Here is an 18215-nt window from a genome sequence, read left to right as displayed (position 1 = left end):
TGTGCAGTTCTGGAGGCCTTACTTTAAGAAGGATGTAGATAAGGAGAGCGACGAGGATGATCTAGGGCCAAGGGACCAAGCCCTATGAAGATAGGTTGAGGGACTTGGGAATGTTCAGCCTGGAAAAAAGGAGGTTGAGAGGGGACATGATAGCCCTCTTTAAGTATTTGAAAGGTTGTCATTTGGAGGAGGGCAGGATGCTGTTCCCATTGGCTGCAGAGGAAAGGACATGCAGTAATGGGTTTAAAGTACAACGATATAAGCTAGATATCAGGAAAACATTTTTCACAGTCAGAGTAGTTCAGCAGTGGAATGGGCTGCCTAAGGAGGTGGTGAGCTCCCCCTCACTGGCAGTCTTCAAGAAAAGGTTGGATACACACTTTTCTTGGATGCTTTAGGATGCTTTGGGCTGATCCTGCGTTGAGCAGGGGGTTGGACTAGATGGCCTGTATGGCCCCTTCCAACTCTATGATTCAATGATTCTCAAGAGACAGATAAGATGCTCTGGTATTCCCATCTCTTTAAGAACTTGCCACAATTTGTTGTGCTCCACACAATCAAAGGTTTTAGCATAGTCAGTGAAGCAGAAGTAGATGTTCTTCTGGAACTCCCTAGCTTTCTCCATGGTCCAGTGTATGTTGGCAGTTTGATCTCTGCCTCTTCGAAATCCTGCCTGTACTTCTGGAAGTTCTCAGTCCACATATTGCTGGAGCCTAGCTTGTAGGATTTTCAGCATAAATTTGCTAGCATGAGAAATGAGTGCAATGGTGCAGTAGTTTGAACATTCTTTGGCATTGTCCTTCTTTGGGATTGGAATGTAAATTGACCTTTTCCAATCCTGTGGCCATTGTTGAGTTTTCCAAATCTGCTGGCATATTGAGTATACCATTTTTACTTCATCATCTAATTTTGCCACCTTTTTAAATCTCTTCTGCTTCTGTGAACTCCCTACCATTTTGGTCCTTTATCATACCCATCTTTGCATGAAATATTCTCTTCATATCTCCAATTTTCTTGAAAAGATCTCTGGTCCTCTCCATTCTATTGTTTTCTTCTATTTGTTTGCACTGTTCATTTACGAAGGCATTCTTATCTATTCTAGCTTTTCTCTGGAATTTTGCATTCAATTGGGTGTATCTTTCTCTTTCTCCCTTGCCTTTCACTTCTCTCCTTAGCTATTTGTAAAGCTTCCTCAGACAGCCATTTTTATTTCTTGCATTTCTTTTTCTTTGGGATGGTTTTAGTTCCTACCTCTTGTACAATGTCTCGAACCACTGTCCATAGTTCTTCAGGCACCCTGTCTGTCAGATCTAATCCCTTAAATCTATTTGTCACCTCTACTGTGTATTCGTCAGGGATATGATTTAGTTCATACCTGAGTGGCCTAGTGCTTTCCCCTACTTTCTTCAATTTGAGCCTGAATTTTGCAACAAGACGCTGATGATCTGAACCACAATCAGCTCCTGGTCTTGTTTTTACTGACTGTATAGAACTTCTCCATCTTTGGCTGCAGAGCACATAATCTGATTTCTGTGTTCACCGTCTGGTGGTGTCCATGTGTAGAGTCGTCTCTTGGGTTGTTGAAAAACAGTGTTTGCTATGACCATTGTATTCTCTTGACAAAATTCTACCAGCCTGTGCCCTGCTTCATTTTGTTCTCCAAGGCCAAACTTGCCTGTTATCCTAGTTCTCTTTTGGCTTCCTACTTTAGCATTCCGATCCCCCATGATGATAAGCACATCATTTTTTTGACATTGCTTCTAGAAGGTATTGTAGGGCTTCATAGAACTGGGCAACTTCATCCTCTTCAGCAGCAGTGGTTGGGGCATAGACCTGGATTACTGTGATGTTGAATGGTTTGCCTTGGATTTGAACTGAGATCATTCTCCCATTTGGGGGATTGTATCCCAAGACTGCTTTTCCTACTCTCTTATTGATGATGAAGGCCACTCCATTTCTTCTGCGGGTTTCTTGTACACAGTAGTATACCTGATGGTCATCTGAATTAAATTCATCAATTCCTGTCCATTTTAGTTCACTGATTCCTAAAATGTTGATGTTCAGTCTTATCATCTCTTGTTTGACCACGTACAGCTTACCCTGATTCATGGATCTGACATTCCAGGTTCCTATGGAATAAAACTTTTTACAGCATCGGACTGTCTTTTCGCCACCAGTTCCCTCCACAACTGAGCGTCCTTTCGGCTTTGGCCCAGTCGCTTCATTCATTCTGGCGCTACTCGTACTAGCTGTCTGCTCATCCCCAGTAGCATATTGGACACCTTCCGACCTGAGGGGCTCATCTTCCGGCGTCATATCATTATGCCTATTGGAACTGTCCATAGAGTTTTCATGGCAAAGATACTGGAGTGGTTTGCCATTTCCTTCTCCAGTGAATCACCTTTTTTCAGAGCTCTCTGCTATGATCTGTCCATCTTGGGTGGCCCTGCACGGCATAGCTCATAGCTTCACTGAACTACGCAAACCCCCTTGCCACAACAAGGCAGTGATCCTTGAAGGGGGAATTTTGACATACATACATTAATAAAATATAAAATACATAAAGCAGCCAGTAAAATGAATTCATTATGCGTTTCTGCAAAAAATAAGAGAATGGAATAATTGCTATACTTTCAATCAACTCAATTCAATAACAACAGATACATTATCATTAGGATTAATGTGCCTAACATTTTCCTCATTCCAGGTCCAGTCGTTTCACCACAGAGGGTCCTCATCATTGGGCACAGAGTGGTCTACTGAGCAGGACATTACACAGCCACATCCGGTTGGGGAACACACCTTGGCCTGGAAGAACCCCTGCAGATTCAGTGGTCGGGCCACAGAGGGACACGCTGGTCTTCCCTCCTGGAGGCCATTGCAATAGAAGTGCATGCAGGAGGTCTTCCGTCCAGATATTTCCATCTTCTTCAAAGCCATATACGTGTGGCAGATAGAGCCTGGCCCAGACATCAACAGGGTTATCCTGTCATTGCTGGTCTCAGGGGATGGAATATAAAAACATCCTGGGCTGAGGTTACCTTTTGATAAATCCTGTGGAAAAACAGGATCATAGGCTGCAAACCATAGGATAAAGGCCAGAGCCAAGATGCTTTTGGCTCCTACCTCCCGACTTATGACTGCACAAATGAGTCAAGGCAACCCTTAAGGTACCTGCAAGGAAGATAGTAGCAGATGCAGTGACAGATGTGGCTCAGTTAGGTCTGATGTTCCTCATTCCCTTCCTTCCTTCTATAAATGTGTGCCCTCCTGGACCTGAAAGATGCTTTACGATTTTTTCAAAGATGTATCATCGAAGTCTGAAAAAGTGTACACACCTGGCTCCAGAACGAAAAACAGATATCAGTGAGCCCTGCTGCTGGGAAGAAGCAATTATGTGAGGCACAAATGAATCCCTTTAAATGTTTGAAGGCTGGTTGTCCTATTACACTGTGACACGATGGGACATCCTGGAAAACGCACAGTCCCAATTCTCATCATTTTCAGAACCTCAACATTCCAGTTGTTTCCATTTGTTGCCTTCAGGCACATGCTCTTGGCTTATAAATACCCATGCATCAGTTGCTTTCTTCGATTCATCTCTGATACAAGTCCTCTCCAGCTCTTCCTTTCTCGGTCTCTATGAAGGCACTCCTAAGGGCATGCCTGCTCTGGATCTTCTTCTCTACCGGTGAGTAGAAACTCAAAGTCCAGGGAATTGAATGATCATATCTGGGATGTGTGGGTGCTATGAGCCTCATGAGTGTTTCAAATAGAAAGAGGATTATATCAAACTAGGAGCAAAGCCTGTTGCATCCAGGAATACAGTGGGTGCTAGGCCCTCTTCCCTCACCCTGGGCAGGCCACACGAGACCCCCACCCGTGGCCCCAAAAGGCCCACCGAGGCCTCCAGAAGCCTTGCTGGGCCTTTTCGAGATGGGGGGAACACTGACGGAGACGCCGTTCCTCCCCATACCATCCTGGGCAGCCCTGCCAAGGTCTGGCATGGCTGTGGCTGGAGCTGTTTGGAGTGGCTGGAGTACTGGCAGGGGCTCCTGCCCATAGATTTAATAAAACTAAGGGGAACGTGAAGACTATTTATGGCTGAAATGAGATGTAAATCTGGGTGAGCCCCGTACTTCACCCTTGGTAAAATCATATACAATGGATGGCATGGGTGGTTTAATTTAAATATCCAAAAGACACGTAAAGATCAGAGAACCTCACCGTCAATCAAGGGTGGGGAAATAAGGTATGGTGGGTGGAAAGAGTTCAGGTCTTTCTATGAGTTCATTTTGCCTTTTTAACTGATCACACACATACATATACAAATCTCAAAGAACTTTTTCCAGCTGACCCCAAGACTTCAGCTCAATACCTTACTCCGCAATACCTGTCGTGCCTAAAGCCAATCCTGTTACTCAGTAACAAGAGAAGTGGATTTGATGGGCATATCCAGGAAGTTTCCTCCATGTTGGTTAGTTTTACTAGCAGAACAAACTGAAAAAAACAAGATATCATGAGTCACAAGGGCACAAAATGAATATATTCACACACTTATTTATGGTGGAAACAGAGGTGTATTATTGTATCATGACTTCACCATGGGACGTAAGACGTCCCTCCATATAACAAAAAATAAAGGTCTAAGACACATTCAATCTTATCATGCAGTAAGATGTATTTTTCAGCAAAAAGTAAAAATTCCTTGAAATATATTCAACATGCAGCCAATTAACACCTCTTTCAAGCTCCCTTCTTCAGGGAGTCTCTGGTCATCACCTTCATTCATGCAAATATATAAACAGAGCCTGTATCTTGAAAGTGTATTTGGGACTCTCGTCTCCGCAGCATCAAGTCAGAAAAGGCTCTAATGTGTGCAGAATGAGCTGTTTGTTATATTTAGGGATGTCTTTTGTCCCATGGTAAAGACATGATGCTGTACCTAAAAATACTTACCTCTACTTGCACTATAAAAAATTGCATGAATCTATCCATTGTATGTCCTTGTTAAACAGGATGTATTGTTTTTCAGTTTGCTGAACCTTGTATATACCTTGTGCAAAGCCTGTTATCAAATTTTGAAGCCAAAATCTTTAAGGGTTTAAGAAGGAGGAAGGGCAGCACAGAGTTCCCAATATCAAGGCTGGGTCCTGAAATAATCTGATTTCCAGTCCACAGTCTCCCCGGAGAAGAGAGCATCTTGGAATTATAGTTTTGATGGGGTCCTGACTGCTCCAGAAGCCACCCTGCCCAAGCACAGTCCCCAAATCTCAAGGGATTTCTCATTCTGAAACTGATAACATTAACAGCAAAAAATAAATAAATAAAAAACGTGTGTTCATAGTTGTATACAATAATACAATAATATATATAAAACAACAAAAAAATCTAAGTCCTGTTTATTGTCCAGTCCTTGGAAGCCAAAGAAGAAGCTCTCTATAATGCATGCTGAACGGGATTCCGGTACAACAAAGCCTGTTTCATAACTTTCTTCAGCACCATTAACTAAATGTCAGGACATCAGCTGTCAACGGCACCTGGCTCAGAGTAGCTTGTGTCTCACCTTTCAACTTAGCAACTGCAGGAGGTATTTTTCTTGTATCTACTGATCCACCATGTCGTAACCAAAAGGGGTGGTGAATGTCTGGTTTATTATAAATAAATATGATGTTGTCCAAAACATATATGAAATGAAATTTCTTTCAAAATGCAACTTTTGCCTTAGGATTTGGATTCTCTCTTGCTTTCCCAATAGAGCCTTCAATTAACTCCAATATCAGATGCATCCTAATGCTGTCATTCTAAAAGGAAGCAATGGTGTGCTTTGTCAAAGGTCATATGAAGGACAAGACTGGCATGGACTCTCTCTTTCTCCTTTTTGCAGTGGCATCCCTGCAATGTTACTCGTGTCAGAGCCTAGCTGGGCCATGTGTTTCTTCTACAATTCAACACTGTTTAAGTGATCAAGATACTTGCCTCTCCCAAACTGGAGTATCTACATTGCGTGAGTAATAAAAGGATATCTGCATAAGAAGTAGCTAATTTCTCCATTGCTCTCACTAAAGTTAGCTGATGACTGATTGGGCCCCACCCATAATTTGGTGTCTCTGCGCAGGAAATAATTTCAGCATAGAGACCTTGGATACCCTGACAGGGGACCCCTAAGAATACGTTGCTCAGAATAAGGCCCATTAAAGAGAGCAGCGGGTGTGACTGATATATGAGAAGATAGTTTAAGACCAGGGGCACCTACAAGACCGACAAAATTTAATCCTGGATATAAGCATCCACGCCCAATAATTCTGTGATCAATAATACGAATAATAAAAGTTAACAAACACATCATTTCATTAACTCTCTTCACATATGTTGACTTATACTTTAAATGCATGTTAGAAGTATATTCCCCTCTTGCGCACAAGAAAATCTCGCTGCAAAAGCACATCTAGCATGCGAGGAATGAGCTGTTTCCTAATTTGCTGCCATTAATCCAATCTTCACTATATTTTTTTATCAGTTACTTATACATCTGGATTCTAATTAGGCCTTCCTGGAAACTAACCGCCCCCCCCACACACACACACACCTACCTGTATATAATGGCTGTGAAAATCTGTTTCAATATATCTGAAGAAGTGGGGTTGCACATGAAAGCTTCTAAGTGGAATTAAACTTTGTTGGTCTTAAAGGTTCCTCCAGACTTTTTTCCCCCTGTTGCTTCAAACCAACACGGATACCCTCATATCAGAATATATGATTACTAGAAATTAAGCTCACTGTAGAAAAAATACAACGGCCGCTATCGGGCAGTGGGTGGGTGTGGGAGCCCCCCCCTGCAGGCCCCTCCCCCTTCGTGCCTCCCAACTGGTCAGTCCGGGGGGAAGGGGCCAATCGGCAGCTGCGCTTCACGCCTCTTGATTGGGCCCTCCGCTTGTCACTCGGGGCCAATCATTCCCCCCCATCCCAGTCAGCACCCACCCACCCCCAGCCCTTACTGTTTTATTTATACCGCTCCCACGGAACAGTTACAGATATGATTGCCTGGATGGTATTTTCTTATGTTACATTGGGTGACTCCCAGAAAGGGACCAACAACCACTTATATTATAGATTCAGCCTCCTGTAGTCACAACTGGGCTATCAGCCAATGGGGTCACTATTTATTGGTTTGTTTACAAAGTTTCTATTCCACCCTTTGTGGGGGCTGTAGGTGGTTTACATCAAAAATACATTAAAAATTATCATCCAATGTACATTATTGAGAATGGCACAAACAAGCCATGCTTGGCTGCTGCCAGGCATTGTGTCATGGCAGCATGCTCCAGCACTTTCCATGTATGCACGGGGGAGGGAATCCCCAGGCGTATGTAGACTGCCCCGGCGTAGCATGCACACACAAAGCACCAGGGCTGGAAAGCCTGCTATGCTGCCCAGTGATGGCGGTAGTAGGGGGCGTGGGGGGCACAGGCTCCCATCACACTATTGCAATGAGTGGCATGCCACTCTCCTACCAAGGTGAGGGTGGGTGGACTCCCCAGCCAGCTCCACGCCTCCGCAGAGCTGACAGGGGCATGCAGTATCTCTGCAGGGACACCAAAGGTTGAGGGAAGAGCTGGGCCCTAAGGACCAAAGGCCCAGCTCTGCTGATTGTGCATGGTGCCGACATAACCTAACCCCCACTGGCACCTGCGGCATCCCAGGTAACGTGGAAGATTCCAAGTTCCCTTACCATGGGCCTTCCGGGGCGCTGTGCTGGGCTAGGGCTGGGATGGCGGCAGTGTTGTGCACAATAGGGGCTGCCCTGCTGTCACTACCCCAGATTACCTGCCCATTTTTACCTTTTATAAGGTGCTGGTAAAATCAGCTTTTATTGTTTGCATAGAACAGGAAAAGGAGAGAATAAGAAAAAGTACATAAAACATAGAATATAATCCATTATGTGTTGCCATCCTCTAATACAGTGGTCCCCAACCCGCGGGCCGAAGGCCATGGCGCCGGGCCGCAGCTCCCTCTCCCCGCCCCCCCCCCGCAGTAAGAAACTTCCCAGGCCGCAAGCTTGGAGCCCGGGAAGCTTCTTACTGCGGGAGAGGGGGGAGAGGGAGTCAGGGTGATGCGCCCGCGCATCACGCATGCGCGATTTCGGCCGCAGGCAGGCAGTTGCCCTGCCGGTCCCCAGCCTTGAAAAGGTTGGGGACCACTGCTCTAATACACTCCTTAATTAACTACCTAGATAGTCAATATAATAGCTCCAGAGTTCCTGGAATTCATCTGCAGAGCAATTGTTCATTAGACTTGGAAGCTTCGCCATTCTGGCCAACTCAATTTCTCTAGCCAATCCACAACTTTGGGTGTGTCCTGTTGTTTCTACATCATAGCCACCTGCCGTTGTTGCATGAAATAAAAAATCATTAGTTTTTCTAGGAACACTAACCAGTAACACACTCAGTAACATAAATTCAGAACAAAATGGGAATCTAACTTTCAACATTCCTTCTAAAATATCATGAATTTGTTCCTGAATTTTTTTATTTTTTACATGTCCACCACATATGATAAAAGGACTCAATATTTTCCCTACATTTCCAACATTTTATATCAAAGTTTCCAGAATTTTTACCTAACAGCTTAGGAGTCACATAACATCTATAAAACATCTTATAATTTGGACCAAACTTTTGTACCTTTACACCTTTTTTCGGATTCCATTCACAGCTGGTATATTTGCATTCTCTTTCAAATACTGTATGCCATCAAAACTGTGTAAACCAGGCCATTTCAGCGTAACTACATTGCGGAAAACACATGGTGAACTAATATCGACTTGTTGCAAAACAGACCTGTGCAATGAAGGCATTCTTCAGAGTAAGTATCTGCATCTTTTCAGAAACTGTGAAAACTCTGGTTCTCTTCCATCTTTCTGTGTAAGTACCATGCATTTCTATGATGAAAATTACAGAATTATGCGTGAGGGCACTGCAACACTGGGGGCAAAATTGTCCAACCATAGCTAACTTTCATGCTCTACAATAAAGGTAAAGGTATCCCCTGTGCAAGCACCGAAAAGGTTCTGACCGGGCAGTGATATCAGGGCTCTCTCAGCCTCACCACCCCACAGGGTGTCTGTTGTGGGGAGAGGAAAGACTGTAAGCTGCTTTGAGCCTCCTTCGGGTAGGGAAAAGCGGCATATAGGAACCAACTCTTCTTCTTCTTCTTCATGTCTGACCCTTGTGGTGACACCCTCTAGCGTTTTCATGGCAGACTCAATACAGGGTGGTTTGCCATTCCCTTCCCCAGTCATTACTGTTTTACCCCCCAGCAAGCTGGGTACTCATTTTACCAACCTCGGAAGGATGGAAGGCTGAGTCAACCTTGAGCCGGCTGATGGGATCGAACTCCCAGCCTCATGGGCAGAGCTTCAGACAGCATGTCTGCTGCCTTACCACCCTGAGCCACAAGAGGCTCTATAATAGTGGTTCCCAAACTTTTTCTGCTGCCACACCCTTGGCTCCCAGGCTACATCCTTAGTGACCCCAGACACATTAACATGAACACACACCTCTTTCCTGGTGCTAGGGCTACTGTAAATTCAAAGCACACTATATTGCCTACATGTCACTTTGGTTGTTTTGCATTGGCCATATTTTAGTCTAGAAATATATATATTTCTAGCGGCTTCCCTCGCTCCCATGTTCAGTTTTTGTTTCCAGTTATTGTATTTCTTCTGTTGCAGTCGGATTAGGCACGGTAAGAGCCTGTGGGCGGGGAGTCCAGTCTGCATACTGGGCTTCCTGATGTTGGGGGGTCTCCTTAAGGAGACCGGCTAAGATCGGGTGCAGCCTACCCGGCTGGGTGGCCAAGGGCTCATAGCTGAGCAACCCATGATGCACCAAAGTGAGGTGGACAGCTGGTGGGCATCGATAGGGTCGCTTCCTGGTGAGGGATACCGGACGTGGAGGACCTGCTCTCCCAGCTGGGATGGAGTGGTTCTCATGTCATCCAAGTACCCTCGGGTTAAGCAGCCTGATGGCTGTGGGGTCAGGCTACTTACTGTTCCAGGCCAACCCTTTGGAGGGTGGCATAATAAAAACGGCTATGGTTTTTTGACTCCAAAAACGAGTTGCGTCTTCCTTGGCAGAGATGCCCACCTGCTAACCTTTCTTTATGTGTTTATAACTTCAAACAACATGCTAGATGCATGGATTCAGAGACCAGGGCCTAGTCTGCACACATGAGATAATGCACTTTCAAAGCACTTTAGAAGTAGATTTTCCTGTTCTGCACAGGAAAATCCAGCCGCGAAAGCACATTGAAAGTGCATTATCTATTGTATGCAGACTAGGCCCAGGTTGCTGGGAGTTCAATTCAGTTCTTTATAGTCCCAGCATCATGGCATAAGAGGCAAAAACTGAACCAAACCTGATCCAGACAAACCCCTCCAAAATCCCCACCTTATATATAAAATGACACAACATATCTTCCCACCAGTAATGCTATTGGTAAGATTCTGTTTAAACTGACTGTGAGTTGGGATCAAGCCAGGCATACGGCTGATTACAGTGTTGGATAAGATCCTGCCTCGGACCTCAAGCTCAGTTCTTGGCAAAACTACAGACACAGCAACCCTCCCTCCTAAGAAACTCACTTAATAAATGGTATCTAAAGCCCTGAAAGTACCAGGGTGCAGTATGTGTCCATGTGGACTTCTGCAGCTCTGGAGCAGGGGCAGGTCCTAGGGCATCTTGTGTCACTGGTTGGGCTGCCGAGATGCTGGGTGCTGGCTCAGCAGCCGGCTGCTCTTCAGGGGCTGACATTGAGACAGGAGGGCCATGTGGCGATGAAGTGCGTGGCCATCAAACAACTGGATCTGGTGGGAGACCGGTCCAATAGCCTGGATCTGGTGGGAGACCGGTCCAATCTCTTTTGGGCTCTTCCCAGTGGCAGATGTTGGGGTGATGTGCTGGTGGGCAAGGATGGCGGGCAACCCATGGTGACATTCAAGAGAGCATGTCCTTGGTGGCATGTACCATCCACTCAGCCTGGCCATTTGTAGATGGGTGGAAGGGAGCCAATTTGACTAAATGCTAAATGTGGATGGGATTGCAATGCTAAATGTGGGCCACCTAGAAGTCCTTGAACTCAGATGATGTAAATTGAGCTCCATTGTCAGAGACGATAGCAGGGGTCAGTGGAGGATGCTGGCTGGTGGCAAATTGGGTGCAGCTGTGGCAAAATGGGTGCATTCAGCTTTGGTGTCTTCTTCCTCACCGTCCTCATGGACAACCTTGTGGTGTGCTTGTGTATGTCACAGCAGACTCTTGCCACATATAGTGCAGGTGCTGCAAGCAGCTGTCTCAGCTGCAACGGCTTCTTCAAGTTGAGTCTTAAGGTGAGGCCTTTTTGGCAAACAGGCAGCATTGCATGGGTTCATCCTAGAGGCCACACACCAAGCAGTCTTGCAGCAACTACTCCAAGCTGATGGCAGTCCCAAGCCATGTTACACAACACAGCAATGAAGGCAGCTGTGGATCCACCTTCTACTGGATGCACTGGCGATGTCTCCTGGCTGTGAGCTGAAGTGCTCCCACAGGCGGTGGAGTATCATCATGAGGTCAACTGCCTTGACATCAGTTAGGCTGAGCTGGTCCTTGGAGATGTCAAGGGTGGCTGGTTCACAGACACTTAGGAACAAAGCTCTCTTCCCCTCACTATCAGATATACCCTTGGTGATGAGATAGTGCCTCAGGTGCTTCTGATATGAAGAAGAAGAAGAAGAGTTGGTTCTTATATGCTGCTTTTCCCTACCCGAAGGAGGCTCAAAGCGGCTTACAGTCGCTTTCCCATTCCTCTCCCCACAACAGACACCCTGTGGGGCGGGTGAGGCTGAGAGAGCCCTGATATCACTGCTCGGTCAGAACAGTTTTATCAGTGTTGTGGCGAGCCCAAGGTCACCCAGCTGGTTGCATGTGGGGGAGCGCAGATTCGAACCTGGAATGCCAGATTAGAAGTCCACACTCCTAACCACTACACCAAACTGGCTCTCTGGCTGCACAGCTAGGTCAAAAGACGATATGTCCCATGGAGGCCATGACTTCCATTTTTGATTGAGCCTGCTCTCCAGTCATCAAGTCATCCCTGTTAGTTGGTCCCTACCCCGGACATCAGGCAACAAACAGAAGGAGTGATTTCAGGCAACTGTTCCCGCCTCAGAAGGCAGCAGAACCCCACTAGTGATTTCAGTCAGTTTATCCTGCCTCAGAAGACAATCCACAGCAGTGATTTCAATGATCATTTTCCTGTGCTGCTAACTTAGCATTGCAATCCCATCCTCATCACCAGTGTGAGATCCAAGGGCTCAGAGAACAGGGCACTGGGAAGTCATTTCAGCTCTTTATTGTGAACCTAGAATGGTGGTACAAGAGGGAAAAACTCAACCAAAATAGAAGCAGACAACCCCTCCAAAATCCCCAACTTATATATAACACAATAGATCTTTCTGCCAGTGTGGGGTATTGGTCAATGTCCATTTAAATTGACTAGATCTGGCAGTCCAGATCAAGCTGTGCATTGACTGATTAAAATGCAGAGTACAATTAGACCTCGAGCTTGCTCCTCAGCGAATCTACAGGCACAACAGAAGGTACTGGATGATAATTTCATTAAATGTTGAGTAATGTGTGGTAAAATGCTGAACCAACAGAGTTGTTTTTTGCAGAGCCTCGGGACATAAACTTGATTCCCAATGGGTATCAGTGTCCAGCCTGCTTTTCCTTCGGGTCGGATGAATGCCAGCCAAAGATATCAGTCCCCTGCATTGGCGAGGAGAAAAAATGCCTCAATTTTTCTGGCACCATCGGTTCAAGTGAGTAGTGTTGCTTTTTATATATGTAGAGGATGGATAGATATTTCTTTGACTTCTGTAAAAATAAACAATGCGTCTGCAAACCCCCAACACAGATCATTTAGCATAGTCAATGAAGCAGAAGTAGTTCTTCTGGAACTCCATGATCCAGTGTATGTTGGCAATTTGTAGGATTTTGAACATAACTTATCTAGCATGAGAAATGAGTACAATGGTGTGGTAGTTTGAACATTCTTTGGCATTGCCCTTCTTTGGGATTGGAATGTAAACTGACCTTTTCCAATCCTGTGGCCACTGTTGAGTTTGCCAAATTTGCTGGCATATTGAGTGTAGCACTTTTACTGCATCGTCTATTAAGATTCTGAATAGTTCAACTGGAATGCTTTCACCTCCACTAGCTTAATTGTTGCTCAGACTTCCTAAGACCCAATTGACTTCACATTCAATTGTGACCACTGCAGATTTTGCATATTCCAATAAAAACAAGGTATTCAAGCACTAATAAACAAGGAATGATCAGGTGACAGCCATTCCTCTTTACAGATTACTACTCTACACCCCACCCCAGATGCAGGAGAGACCATGTTACAGATCAGCTGCCAAAACAGCTTGGAGCTCAGTGGCCAGATTCCAGGGGTGCATGTACATCTACTGTCATATCAGTTAATCATATGGTTCTCTTGACCTATTTACACCCCTAATATCCAAGAGATATAGAAACAGGTTCCTGTTCATCTATAGTGGGTTGGTCTCCTGTTCAGGCTCTGGAAGTCTTTTTGGCTTGTTGACCAAGTGGATTGCTCCTAAATATTCTCTTCTACCTAGCATTGCTCCTTGGTTTATTTGGAAGGTGGGAACCATTATTCGGGTGAGGAGACAGCTGAAATTGGTAAATCTCAAAACGCATATGTGATAATCTCTGTCCATCACTCTTGGCTTTAAATAAAGTCATCAGGATGCAAGGGGCTCAAAATGCCATTTTTCAGTTCAAGAAGATGGCACGGTTCCCTTAAAAGGCATGCTCAGTGCTAAAGAATCCATCTTCCAAAGGATCCATTTTCTCCAGGAGAACTGAACTTGGTGTCTAGAGATCAATTGTGATAGCAAAAGGTGTCAGCTGGCATTCAGTAACTAATACAACCCCAGTCCTCTCTGAAGCTTCCACTCCCTACAAAAGACTGACTTGAGGGGAAAAACTCACTACAGCAGTGTAACTGAGGGACTGAATCCGACATTTAAAGCAAAACTATTGGGTTTAGAGGTGTGATAACATCATACTGCTCACTAAGGTCCCATTCAATAACTTATATGAATGTTCTTCCTTTTTCTTCCCCTTGCAGGTATTGTACTTGTCCCTTATTTACTAGATGTTGCTTTCCAGGGATGCACTACAGCAAACACATGTGCCTTCCATCCCATCACACAAAGAACTGCTAACGATGCAATCCTGATCAATATCCGTCAGCTGAAATGCAGGAATGCGGACATGTTGGACACCACACTGACCAATAGCACACCAGGCACACTGGACAACACCACACTACCCTTCCCAGGGTAACAGGGTAGCAAAGCAAAGCCACCCCCCTGCATATTACACAAATTATGGGAATGGGGAAGAAAGCCAGGAACTAAGTGAGTCAAACAATCTGGGTCCCTTAACAAGGATGGAGGTGAATGGGGTGCCAAAGGACAAATAAAACTGGGGCAGAAATTTTGGACTGGGGGCCTCTAGCTAAATAAAATCTGGAGTCAATGGGTCAATTTTCTCTGAATTATAATAACAATAAATTGATCTTTGCAAGCAATATCTGTGATTTTTGTGTGTGTACAAAAGGAGCAAATTGTTGAAGGACACAACAGTAATAATTAAGGAGTTACAAAAAAGAAAAGAAAGTTTACATCTCTACATTATTTGATCAACTTTTCCAAGAAAGGGATCCCAGCATTCAAGCAATTCTTCCAGTGATCAATCAATCAAACTTTATTACAGTTGTTTAGACCAAGTTATATGAAGTCATTATTAGAGCCTCTTGTGGCACAGAGTGGTAAGGCAGCCGTCTGAAAGCTTTGCCCATGAGGCTGGGAGTTCAATCCCAGCAGCCGGCTCAAGGTTGACTCAGCCTTCCATCCTTCCAAGGTCGGTAAAATGAGTAACCAGCTTGCTGGGGGGTAAACGGTAATGACTGGGGAAGGCACTGGCAAACCACCACATATTGAGTCTGCCATGAAAACGCTAGAGGGCGTCACCCCAAGGGTCAGACATGACTCGGTGCTTGCACACGGGATACCTTTACCTTTACCTATATGAAGTCATTACATAAGAGACCAAGAGAATATTGTCATTTAATGTAATACAATTTAAAACAGATCATAAAATAGAACTGAAAACAATGCTACTTTAGAGCATCGGATTTTTATGGCGGCGGCACAAAACCTAGCCAGCTGAATTGTCACCTGGGGGGACTCATCACTTAGCAGCCTCTTTGCTCGATCTACATCATGATGTTCTGGCAACTTTTAAAGGAGTGGTTCAATCAAGTTGCTACGAATGTCTATATAAGCAGGGCAGTGGAACAATATATGCTCTCTTGTATCAATTTCACGACTCCCACAAAAACATTGTCTCAGTGTAAGGGGAATGTTCTTATAGCGACCCTCTACAAGAGCTGAAGGCAAGACAGAGCATCTTGCAAGGGTAAATGCCCTTAATTGTTTACTTAGCTGAGACAGATAAGTGGCAGAGGCCAGAATATATCTTGTTTTAACTGGGGTCAAAAAAGTTGGAGCTTTACTCAGGTCCAGTTGACGTCAATTGTCCCATATCCACTGCTTAACTAGTGATGCAGCTTGATCATGAGCTAATTTGGATAATGAGTGTATGGAGAAGCCCAGACTTTGGATTCCTCTGTGCACAGCCTTAGTCCAAGATGATTGGAAGTTGTCATTCAGGGTTAAAGAAGCTGCACCCTGTGGATTATGTATTAATTTCAGCCACATTCCTATTGCTGACAGGCAGATTTTGTCTTGGACCATTAACATTCCTGTTTCCAGGTGCACCATGGAGTTGGTTACACAGCATGAAAGTTGGAGGAGTGCCCGAAGGAATTTAGACTGGATCCTTTCAAGCTTCATAGTATCTGATATCGGAGCTTTTAGACTTGTGACTGCACAAATCTGTCAAGGCAAGGTTTAAGTTAAAGAAGAGAGGAGCAGATGCAGTGACACGGTGTTAAGTAAGGCAGCACCCCTGCCTCACATGTTGGCACACTGTACTCCATAACCAGTAATACATCACAACCGTCTAGGCTTGGGAGTAAGCCAGACAAAGGAACACCCTGAAACACCCTGACAAGACACACTGCTTGAGCAGAATCAATCTTGGAAACCAGGACAGGCCTCAGCTTGTCCTCTACAACAGGTTGGAGTTTCAGGTGCCTCTAAACTCTGATTCTCCCCCCCCCCCAGTTTTGTTGATAGTGTGATCTGGCCCATCATCCAGTCAATAGGTAGCACCATCTCTAGGATGGTTCCTTTGGTCTAGGGCCATCAAGAGGCACCTCAGGCTCCAGCTAGCGTTGCCTAACACCAGACACAGTGGATTTCCAACTAGCTTCCCACCTTGCTTACAACACGTAGCCCCCCCCCTCCCCAAAACCCTATATAAACAGTGGCTTTTGCAAGCCCCATCATGTATTTTGGATATAAACTCATCTGAAACACACGGCACACTCCCCGAGCAGCCTGCTTTCTCTTGCCTACCTACTCTACAGGAAAGGTAATTATACTGTACCCTCTTTTCCCACCCTATTCTTCTCTATAAGACTGCTTGTTAGTGTGTTGGATATGTATGCTTTTTATTATTTTCTTCTCAATAACAACAGATGTGGCTCAGATTTCCTGATTCCCTTCCATACTCCTATGCATTTGTGAGCTCTTCAACCTGAAAAATGTTTTCAAAGTTTTGTCAAAAATGTATTATCTGAAAAAGTGAGCACATCCTCCAGGATCACAGATATTGGAATCAGAGGAAGTAGAATAAGAAGATTTGGTTCTAATTTGCTGCTTTTCACTACCCGAAAAAGTCTCAAAGCGTCTTGCATTTGCCTCCCCTTTCCTCTTCCCACTATAGATACCCTGTGAGGTGGGTGAGGCTGAGAGAGCCCTGATATAATTGAAGAAGAAGAGTTGGTTCTTATATGCTACTTTTCTCTACACGGAGGAGTCTCAAAGTGGCTTACATTTGCCTCCCCTTTCCTCTCCCCACAACGGACACCCTGTGAGGGAGGTGAGGCTGAGAGAGCCCTGATATTACGGCTTGGTTAGAACAGCTTTATCTGTGCTGTAGTGAGCCCAAGGTACAATATCATGTCTTTACCCTGGGACATAAGACATTCCTCAATATAGCAAAAAGTAATAGTCCTTAAGATCTATTCAGTCATACCATGCAATAGGATGACCATTTCCACATTGAGGGGTAAAATGTGAGTAGCTTCCTGCTTGTAAAAACCGGATGGTAAGACATTTGCCAAAAGGTCCAAGAAATACACCTGGCATATCGATAGAACTAAGAACAGATTTCCTGCTTCAAATACTTAGGAGTAGTTCTGCAATCATCTGGCCACAAGATAGCCCATGGGGTTTTTGTTGCTGGAAATTCACAAAAAAAGTGCAAATGCCATCCTCAGATTCCTTAGACTAGCGATCCCCAACCTGTGGGCTGCGGACCACATGTGGTCCTTCGACTAATTGGAGGCGGGCCCCGAAGGATGCCTTCTCCCCCACCCCGGCCCTTTACTTCATCCCCCCCAGCCCTTTACAACACACTTCATTGTTGTGGCGTGTCTGTATCTTATTTTGAAGGGATGTTTAAACATTACCATAGCGATCAGAGAGCGTTAGGGCAGTGGTTGAGAGTAGAGGAGTAAACTACCCCACACACACACACACACACACTGGGCCTCAGTAAAAGGTGTTGAGTGGTCCCTGGTGAGTGGTCCCCGGTGTTGAGTGGTCCACGGTGATAAAAAGGTTGGGGACCACTGCCTTAGACTGAAAGGAGGACATTATATCCCTGTAGCTTTAAAACAGTTAGAAGCTAAGTCAATGGCGCACAGCTAGGTCCTTATTCCAACTTCGTATCATTGGAATCTGTACAATCCAAATTCCTAAGATCAGCCATCCGAGCCCCAAGATGTGTCTCTAATGCCACCTTGCGACTTGAGACCAGCCTTATGAAGGTGGAGGTATGGTTAAACATTCTCAATTATTGGCTTAAAATCTCTTTTTTTTCCTTGCGGATTAGCTTCTTTGATAATGGAGGATGATTTCCAGTCTTCACAGAAACAAACTGTGA

Source organism: Paroedura picta, chromosome 5 (assembly GCF_049243985.1).
Source record: "Paroedura picta isolate Pp20150507F chromosome 5, Ppicta_v3.0, whole genome shotgun sequence".
Lineage (NCBI taxonomy): Eukaryota > Metazoa > Chordata > Lepidosauria > Squamata > Gekkonidae > Paroedura > Paroedura picta.
This window is presented reverse-complemented; position numbering follows the sequence as displayed.